Genomic DNA, 9816 nt, shown 5'->3' on the forward strand with positions numbered 1-9816 from the left:
GTTTACTGTATCCCTTGGACCTTCTTGTTGACGATAAAAGACAGAAATCGCATAAGAATTTAATACAAATGGCACAATGCCGTCTTAAGTAAAAGAGGACTGACACTCTAATATTTTATGATTTGAACCTCTCCTTCGAGTCCAGTTTTAGATTTCGATGCTTTACTTCAGGTTTACTGTATACCTTGCACCTTCTTATTGACGATGAAACACAGAAATTGCATCGGAATTAAATTCAAATGGCACAATGCCGACTTAAGTACAAGAGGACTGACACTCTCACTTTCTATGATTTGAACCTCTCGTGTGGGTCCAGTTTCACATTCCGAAACTTCACTTCCGGTTTACTGTATCCTTTGGACCTTTTTATTGACGATGATACACAGAAATTGCATCCGAATTTAATACAAAAATCACAATGGCGACTTTAGTACAAGAGGACCGACAATCTCACTTTCTAAGATTTGAACATCTCCTGTGAGTCCAGTTTTAGATTTCCATGCTTCACTTCAGGTTCACTGTATCCCTTGGACCTACTTATTGACGATGAAACACAGATATTGCATCGGAATTAAATTTAAAACGCACAATGCCGACTAAAGTAAAAGAGGACTGACACTCTCACTTTCTATGATTTGAACCTGTCCTGTGAGGTCAGATTTAGATTCCGATGCTTCACTTCAGGTGTACTGTATCCCCTGGACCTTCTTATTGACAATGATACACAGAAATAGCATCGGAATTAAATTCAAAAGGCACAATGCCGACTTAAGTACAAGAGGACTGACACTCTCACTTTCTAGGATTCGAATCTCTCCTGTGAGTCCAGTTTTAGATTCCGATGCTTCACTTCAGGTTTACTGTATCCCTTGGACCTTCTAATTGACGATGAAACACAGAGTTTGCATCCGAATTTAATACAAAAGGCACAATGCCGACTTAAGTACAAGAGGACTGACACTCTAACTTTCTATGATTTGAACCTCTCCTGTGAGTCCAGTTTTAGATTCCGATGCTTCACCTCAGGTTTACTGTATCCCTTGGACCTTCTAATTGACCATGAAACACAGAAATTGCATCCGAATTTAATACAAATGGCACAATGCCGACTTAAGTACAAGAGGACTGACACTCTCACTTTCTATGATTCGAACCTCTCCTGTGAGTCCAGTTTTAGATTCCGATGCTTCACTTCAGGTTAACTGTATTCCTTGGACCTTCTAATTGACGATGAAACACAGAGTTTGCATCCGAATTTAATACAAAAGGTACAATGCCGACTTAAGTACAAGAGGACTAACACTCTAACTTTCTATGATTTGCACCTCTCCTGTGAGTCCAGTTTTAGATTCCGATGCTGCACTTTAGGTTTACTGTATCCCTTGGACCTTCTTGTTGACGATGAAACACAGAAATTGCATCCGAATTTAATACAAAAATCACAATGGCGGCTTAAGTACAAGAGGACTGACACTCTCACTTTCTATGATTTAAACATCTCCTGTGAGTCCAGTTCTACATTACGATGATCCACTTCAGGTTAACTGTATCCCTTGGACCTTCTTATTGACGATGAAACACAGATAATGCATCGGAAATAAATTTAAAACGCACAATGCCGACTTAAGTAAAAGAGGACTGACACTCTCACTATATATTATTTGAATCTCTCCTGTGAGTCCAGTTTTACATTCCGATGCTTCACTTCAGGTTTACTGTATCCCTTGGACCTTCTTATTGACAATGAAACACAGAAATAGCATCGGAAATAAATTCAAAAGGCACAATGCCGACTTAAGTACAAGAGGACTGACACTCTAACTTTTTATGATTTGAACCTCTCCTGTGAGTCCAGTTTCAGATTCCGATGCATCACTTCAGGTTTACTGTATCCCTTGGACCTTCTTATTGACGATGAAACACAGAAATTGCATCCGAAATTAATACAAAAGTCACAATGGTGACTTAAGTACAAGAGGACTGACACTCTCACTTTCTATGATTTGAACCTCTCCTGTGAGTCTAGTTTTAGATTCCGATGCTTCACCTTAGGATTACTGTATCTCTTGGACCTTCTTATTGCCGATGAAACACAGAAATTGCATCCGAATGTAATACAAATGGCACAATGCAGACTTAAGTACAAGAGGACTGACACTCACACTTTCTATGATTCGAACCTCTCCTGTGAGGTCACATTTAGATTCCGACGCTTCACTTCAGGTTTACTGTATCCCTTGGACCTTCTTGTTGACGATAAAACACAGAAATCGCATCCGAATTTAATACAAATGGCACAATGCCGTCTTAAGTAAAAGAGGACTGACACTCTAATATTCTATGATTTGAACCTCTCCTGCGAGTCCAGTTTTAGATTCCGATGCTTCACTTCAGGTTTACTGTATACCTTGCACCTTCTTATTGACGATGAAACACAGAAATTGCATCGGAATTAAATTCAAAAGGCAGAATGCCGACTTAAGTACAAGAGGACTGACACTCTCACTTTCTATGATTTGAACCTCTCGTGTGAGTCCAGTTTTACATTCCGATGCTTCACTTCAGGTTTACTGTATCCCTTGGACCTTCTTATTGACGATGAAACACAGATATTGCGTCGGAATTAAATTTAAAACGCACAATGACGGCTTAAGTAAAAGAGGACTGACACTCTCACTTTCTATGATTTGAACCTCTCCTGTGAGGTCAGAATTAGATTCCGATGCTTCACTTCAGGTTTACAGTATCCCTTGGACCTTCTTATTGACAATGAAACACAGAAATAGCATCGGAATTATATTCAAAAGGCACAATGCCGACTTAAGAACAAGAGGACGGACACTCTAACTTTCTATGATGTGAACCTCTCCTGTGAGTCCAGTTTTAGATTCCGATGCTTCACTTCAGGTTTACTGTATCCCATGGGCCTTCTTATTGACGATGAAACACAGAGTTTGCATCCGATTTTAATACAAAAGGCACAATGCCGACTTAAGTACAAGAGGACTGACACTCTAACTATCTATGATTTGAACCTCTCCTGTGAGTCCAGTTTTAGATTCCGATGCTTTACTTCAGGTTTACTGTATCCTTTGGACCTTCTTATTGACGATGAAACACAGAAATTGCATCCGAAATTAATACAAAAGTCACAATGGTGACTTAAGTACAAGAGGACTGACACTCTCACTTTCTATGATTTGAACCTCTCGTGTGAGTCTAGTTTTACATTCCAATGCTTCACTTCAGGTTTACTGTATCCCTTGGACCTTCTAATTGACGATGAAACACAGAGTTTGCATCCGAATTTAATACAAAAGGTACAATGCCGACTTAAGTACAAGAGGACTGACACTTTAACTTTCTATGATTTGCACCTCTCCTGTAAGTCCAGTTTTAGATTCCGATGCTTCACTTCAGGTTAACTGTATCCCTTGGACCTTCTTATTGACGATGAAACACAGATAATGTATCGGAAATAAATTTAAAACGCACAATGCCGACTTAAGTAAAAGAGGACTGACACTCTCACTATATATGATTTGAATCTCTCCTGTGAGTCCAGTTTTAGATTCCGATGCTTCACTTCAGGTTTACTGTATCCCTTGGACCTTGTTATTGACAATGGAACACAGACATAGCATCGGAAATAAATTCAAAAGGCACAATGCCGACTTAAGTACAAGAGGACTGACACTCTAACTTTTTATGATTTGAACCTCTCCTGTGAGTCCAGTTTTAGATTCCGATGCATCACTTCAGGTTTACTGTATTCCTTGGACCTTCTTATTGACTATGAAACACAGAAATTGCATCCAAAATTAATACAAAAGTCACAATGGTGACTTAAGTACAAGAGGACTGACACTCTCACTTTCTATGATTTGAACCTCTCCTGTGAGTCTAGTTTTGGATTCCGATGCTTCACCTTAGGATTACTGTATCTCTTGGACCTTCTTATTGACGATGAAACACAGAAATTGCATCCGAATTTAATACAAATGGCACAATGCCGACTTAAGTACAAGAGGACTGACACTCACACTTTCTATGATTCGAACCTCTCCTGTGAGGTCAGATTTAGATTCCGATGCTTCACTTCAGGTTTACTGTATCCCTTGGACCTTCTTGTTGACGATAAAACACAGAAATCGCATCCGAATTTAATATAAATGGCACAATGCCGTCTTAAGTAAAAGAGGACTGACACTCTAATATTCTATGATTTTAACCTCTCCTGCGAGTCCAGTTTTAGATTCCGATGCTTCACTTCAGGTTTACTGTATACCTTGCACCTTCTTATTGACGATGAAACACAGAAATTGCATCGGAATTAAATTCAAAAGGCACAATGCCCACTTAAGTACAAGAGGACTGACACTCTCACTTTCTATGATTTGAACCTCTCGTGTGAGTCCAGTTTTACATTCTGATGCTTCACTTCAGGTTTACTGTATCCCTTGGACCTTCTTATTGACGATGAAACACAGAAATTGCATCCTAATTTAATACAAAAATCACAATGGCGACTTTAGTACAAGAGGACCGACAATCTCACTTTCTAAGATTTGAACATCTCCTGTGAGTCCAGTTTTAGATTCCGATGCTTCACTTCAGTTTCACTGTATCCCTTGGACCTTCTTATTGACGATGAAACACAGATATTGCATCGGAATTAAATTTAAAACGCACACTGCCGGCTTAAGTAAAAGAGGACTGACACTCTCACTTTCTATGATTTGAACCTCTCCTGTGAGGTCAGAATTAGATTCCGATGCTTCACTTCAGGTTTACAGTATCCCTTGGACCTTCTTATTGACAATGAAACACAGAAATAGCATCGGAATTTAATTCAAAAGGCACAATGCCGACTTTAGTACAAGAAGACTGACACTCTAACTTTCTATGATTTGAACCTCTCCTGTGATTCCAGTTTTAGATTCCGATGCTTCACTTCAGGTTTACTGTATCCCTTGGCCCTTCTTATTGACGATGAAACACAGAGTTTGCATCCGATTTTAATACAAAAGGCACAATGCCGACTTAAGTACAAGAGGACTGACACTCTAACTATCTATGATTTGAACCTCTCCTGTGATTCCAGTTTTAGATTCCGATGCTTCACTTCAGGTTTACTGTATCCCTTGGACCTTCTTGTTGACGATGAAACACAGAAATTGCATCCGAATTTAATACAAAAATCACAATGGCGGCTGAAGTACAAGAGGACTGACACTCTCACTTTTTATGATTTGAACTTCTCCTGTGAGTCCAGTTCTAGATTACGATGCTTCACTTCAGGTTAACTGTATCCCTTGGACCTTCTTATTGACGATGAAACACAGATAATGCATCGGAAATAAATTTAAAACGCACAATGCCGACTTAAGTAAAAGAGGACTGACACTCTCACCATATATGATTTGAATCTCTCCTGTGAGTCCAGTTTTAGATTCCGATGCTTCACTTCAGGTTTACTGTATCCCTTGGACCTTCTTATTGACAATGAAACACAGAAATAGCATCGGAAATAAATTCAAAAGGCACAATGCCGACTTAAGTACAAGAGGACTGACACTCTAACTTTTTATGATTTGAACCTCTCCTGTCAGTCCAGTTTTAGATTCCGATGCATCACTTCAGGTTAACTGTATTCCTTGGACCTTCTTATTGACTATGAAACACAGAAATTGCATCCGAAATTAATACAAAAGTCACAATGGTGACTTAAGTACAAGAGGACTGACACTCTCACTTTCTATGATTTGAACCTCTCCTGTGAGTCTAGTTTTAGATTCCGATGCTTCACCTTAGGATTACTGTATCTCTTGGACCTTCTTATTGACGATGAAACACAGAAATTGCATCCGAATTTAATACAAATGGCACAATGCCGACTTAAGTACAAGAGGACTGACACTCACACTTTCTATGATTCGAACCTCTCCTGTGAGGTCAGATTTAGATTCCGATGCTTCACTTCAGGTTTACTGTATCCCTTGGACCTTCTTGTTGACGATAAAACACAGAAATCGCATCCGAATTTAATATAAATGGCACAATGCCGTCTTAAGTAAAAGAGGACTGACACTCTAATATTCTATGATTTTAACCTCTCCTGCGAGTCCAGTTTTAGGTTCCGATGCTTCACTTCAGGTTTACTGTATACCTTGCACCTTCTTATTGACGATGAAACACAGAAATTGCATCGGAATTAAATTCAAAAGGCACAATGCCCACTTAAGTACAAGAGGACTGACACTCTCACTTTCTATGATTTGAACCTCTTGTGTGAGTCCAGTTTTACATTCCGATGCTTCACTTCAGGTTTACTGTATCCCTTGGACCTTCTTATTGACGATGAAACACAGAAATTGCATCCTAATTTAATACAAATATCACAATGGCGACTTTAGTACAAGAGGACCGACAATCTCACTTTCTAAGATTTGAACATCTCCTGTGAGTCCAGTTTCAGATTCCGATGCTTCACTTCAGTTTCACAGTATCCCTTGGACCTTCTTATTGACGATGTAACACAGATATTGCATCGGAATTAAATTTAAAACGCACAATGCCGGCTTAAGTAAAAGAGGACTGACACTCTCACTTTCTATGATTTGAACCTCTACTATGAGGTCAGAATTAGATTCCGATGCTTCACTGCAGGTTTACAGTATCCCTTGGACCTTCTTATTGACAATGAAACACAGAAATAGCATCGGAATTAAATTCAAAAGGCACAATGCCAACTTTAGTACAAGAAGACTGACACTCTAACTTTCTATGATTTGAACCTCTCCTGTGAGTCCAGTTTTAGATTCCGATGCTTCACTTCAGGGTTACTGTATCCCTTGGACCATCTTATTGACGATGAAACACAGAGTTTGCATCCGATTTTAATACAAAAGGCACACTGCCGACTTAAGTACAAGAGGACTGACACTCTAACTATCTATGATTTGAACCTCTCCTGTGAGTCCAGTTTTAGATTCCGATGCTTTACTTCAGGTTTACTGTATCCCTTGGACCTTCTTATTGACGATGACACACAGAAATTGCATCCGAATTTAATACAAAAGGCACAATGGCGACTTAAGTACAAGAGGACTGACAGTCTCACTTTCTATGATTTGAACCTCTCCTGTGAGTCCAGTTTTAGATTCCGATGCTTCACTTCAGGTTTACTGTATCCCTTGGACCTTCTTATTGACGATGAAACACAGAAATTGCATCCGAAATTAACACAAACGTCACAATGGTGACTTAAGTACAAGAGGACTGACACTCTCACATTATATGATTTGAACCTCTCCTCTGAGTCCAGTTTTAGATTCCGATGCTTCACTTCAGGTTTACTGTATCCCTTGGAACTTCTTGTTGACGATAAAACACAGAAATCGCATCCGAATTTAATACAAATGGCACAATGCCATCTTAAGTAAAAGAGGACTGACACTAATATTCTATGATTTGAACCTCTCCTGCGAGTCCAGTTTTAGATTCCGATGCTTCACTTCAGGTTTACTGTATACCTTGCACCTCCTTATTGACGATGAAACACAGAAATTGCATCGGAATTAAATTCAAAAGGCACAATGCCGACTTAAGTACAAGGGGACTGACACTCTCACTTTCTATGATTTGAACCTCTCGTGTGAGTCCAGTTTTACATTCCGATGCTTCACTTCAGGTTTACTGTATCCCTTGGACCTTCTAATTGACGATGAAACACAGAGTTTGCATCCGAATTTAATACAAAAGGTACAATGCCGACTTAAGTACAAGAGGACTGACACTTTAACTTTCTATGATTTGCACCTCTCCTGTGAGTCCAGTATTAGATTCCGATGCTTCACTTCAGGTTTACTGTATCCCTTGGACCTTCTTATTGACGATGAAACACAGAAATTGCATCCGAATTTAATACAAAAATCACAATGGCGACTTTAGTACAAGAGGACGGACAATCTCACTTTCTAAGATTTGATCATCTCCTGTGAGTCCAGTTTTAGATTCCGATGCTTCACTACAGGTTCACTGTATCCCTTCGACCTTCTTATTGACGATGAAACACAGATATTGCATCGGAATTAAATTTAAAACGCACAATTCCGACTTAAGTAAAAGAGGACTGACACTCTCACTTTCTATGATTTGAACCTCTCCTGTGAAGTCAGATTTAGATTCCGATGCTTCACTTCAGGTTTACTGTATCCCTTGGACCTTGTTATTGACGATGAAACACAGAGTTTGCATCCGAATTTAATACAAAAGGCACAATGCCGACTTAAGTACAAGAGGACTGACACTCTAACTTTCTATGATTTGAAGCTCTCCTGTGAGTCCAGTTTTAGATTCCGATGCTTTACTTCAAGTTTACTGTATCCCTTGGACCTTCCTATTGACGATGACACACAGTAATTGCATCCGAATTTAATACAAAAGGCACAATGGCGACTTAAGTACAAGAGGACAGACACTCTCACTTTCTATGATTTGAACCTCTCCTGTGAGTCCAGTTCTAGATTCCGATGCTTCACTTCAGGTTTCCTGTAACCCTTGGACCTTCTTATTGACGATGAAACACAGAAATTGCATCCGAAATTAATACAAAAGTCACAATGGTGACTTAAGTACAAGAGGAGTGACACTCTCACTTTCTATGATTTGAACCTCTTCTCTGAGTCCCGTTTTAGATTCCGATGCTTCACCTCAGATTTAGTGTATCCCATGGACCTTCTTATTGACGATGAAACACAGAAATTGCATCCGAATTTAATACAAATGGCGCAATGAGGAACTTCAGTACAAGAGGACTGACACTCTCACGTTCTATGATTCGAACCTCTCCTGTGAGTCCAGTTTTAGATTCCGATGCTTCACTTCAGGTTTACTGTATCCCTTGGACGTTCTTATTGACGATGAAACACAGAAATTGCCTCGGAATTAAATTCAAAAGGCACAGTGCCGACTTAAGTACAAGAGGACTGACACTCTCACTTTCTATGGTTTGAACCTCTCGTGTGAGTCCAGTTTTACATTCCGATGCTTCACTTCAGGTTTACTGTATCCTTTGGACCTTCTAATTGACGATGAAACACAGAGTTTGCATCCGAATTTAATACAAAAGCTACAATGCCGACTTAAGTACAAGAGGACTGACACTCTAACTTTCTATGATTTGCACCTCTCCTGTGAGTCCAGTTTTCGATTCCGATGCTTCACTTCAGGTTTACTGTATCCCTTGGACCTTCTAATTGCCGATGAAACACAGAAATTGCATCCGAATTTAATACAAAAATCACAATGGCGACCTTAGTACAAGAGGACCGACAATCTCACTTTCTATGATTTGAACATCTCCTGTGATTCCAGTATTAGATTCCGATGCTTCACTTCAAGTTCACTGTATCCCTTGGACCTTCTTATTGACGATGAAACACAGATATTGCATCGGAATTAAATTTAAAACGCACATTGCCGACTTAAGTAAAAGAGGACTGACACTCTCACTTTCTGTAATTTGAACCTCTCCTGTGAGGTCAGATTTAGATTCCGATGCTTCACTTCAGGTTTACTGTATCCATTGGACCTTCTTATTGACAATGAAACACGGAAATAGCATCGGAATTAAATTCAAAAGGCACAATGCCGACTTAGGTACAAGAGGACTGACACTCTGACTTTCTATGATTTGAACCTCTCCTGTGAGTCCAGTTTTAGATTCCGATGCTTCACTTCAGGTTTACTGTATCCCTTAGACCTTCTTATTGACGATGAAACACAGAGTTTGCATCCGAATTTAATACAAAA

Source organism: Schistocerca serialis, unplaced genomic scaffold, assembly GCF_023864345.2.
Source record: "Schistocerca serialis cubense isolate TAMUIC-IGC-003099 unplaced genomic scaffold, iqSchSeri2.2 HiC_scaffold_1417, whole genome shotgun sequence".
Classification (NCBI taxonomy): domain Eukaryota; kingdom Metazoa; phylum Arthropoda; class Insecta; order Orthoptera; family Acrididae; genus Schistocerca; species Schistocerca serialis.